The sequence below is a fragment of the Antrostomus carolinensis genome, unplaced genomic scaffold (genome assembly GCF_000700745.2).
Source record: "Antrostomus carolinensis isolate BGI_N321 unplaced genomic scaffold, ASM70074v2 scaffold52505, whole genome shotgun sequence".
Classification (NCBI taxonomy): domain Eukaryota; kingdom Metazoa; phylum Chordata; class Aves; order Caprimulgiformes; family Caprimulgidae; genus Antrostomus; species Antrostomus carolinensis.
The window spans coordinates 13,206-14,501 of NW_010318073.1; positions in this window are offsets into that span (position 1 = coordinate 13,206).

Sequence of the window (1,296 nt, forward strand, 5' to 3'; positions counted from 1 at the left end):
GCAGAGTTTAGCCCCAGCTTGCATTAGAGGGTGACTGGGAGGTTAATACGAATGGTGCGAGATGCCCTGGAGACCACTGGGATCCTGTGGGACGAGGAGGGGCTTCAGGGAAACCCAACCTCATTCACTTTTTTTATCACATGTTCACTTTCTGAAGAGACAAAGCAAGTTGGGATTACAGCATGACCCCTCTACTCTCTATCTTCAAGGCATTTTGCAGAACCTGGTCCCAGTTCTGGCTGCAGTGTCCCAGTTCTCCCTGCCAGTCCCCAGCCTAGACCTCAGATGCTGACTCCTTTGATGTCTTGAGTACAAGGACAGAGAGTGCAAGACTGTGAGAATTTGGCCAGTTACTGAAGATTTGGTTAAATTCAGCTCCAAAAATGAGTGAAGGACAAATGGCACTCCACCTAAATCAATATAACTGTCTATTAAAACAGTTCTGAGGTGATCTACTCAGAATAAAACATACCAAAAGCAATTATCAACATATTTTAAACTCTTGTGCATGACTACCTGAGGTCTGGGTTAGCATAGTATTTTCTGACAGAGGTGGTCAGACAAGGAGGTAGCCTCAGGGGCTGGAGCACATACTGGCAGATGATGTGAGGGGACTGTCCTTCTCCAACCAACAAGGTGGTGGGAGGGAGGATAGGAGCCACCTCCATGTCTGTTGCAATTTCTCACCTGCACGGGTCCTATGGTGGCTTTGCATTTCCTATGCAACACATGCAGGAGTTTGCTTTGGGTGTTATATAACATCAGTGCAAAAGCTAAACCCAGATGCCCCTTGCTGTGAACGTGGAGATTGGTTTTAGCAGAGGCACTACGGCAACATGTCATCTACCCTGCATCATCCTCTACTTTGCATTGAAGCCCTGGGCTCAGCAGGAGCCAATGAAGCACGATGACATCCTGCCCAGCGTCACTGCAAAACCTCCCAGAGCCTGGGGTAATTCCCTGTGTTCTCAAACACAGGGCTGCCCTCAGCCCCCAAACTCTTATATGCCTCCCTTTGTGCAGCTCTAACATCTGTGGAAGGCAAGTATTTGGGATGGGGATAGGGAACCACAGGCAGAGAGGTACAGGTGCTGCTGCTGGCAGGGGCTCTGCCCTGCAGTGCCTCCACACCTGACTCAGCTGGGGCCTGGGCAGATAGTGGCCCAGAGGACCAGTCCCTGGAGAAGGAGGGGGCTCATCTCCCATCCCTGCATCCCAGCTGTCAGAGGGTGAGAGAGGATGGTGGACCACCTCCTCACTCGACGCTGCTGCCTCCTCACAGGTATCACAGGTCCC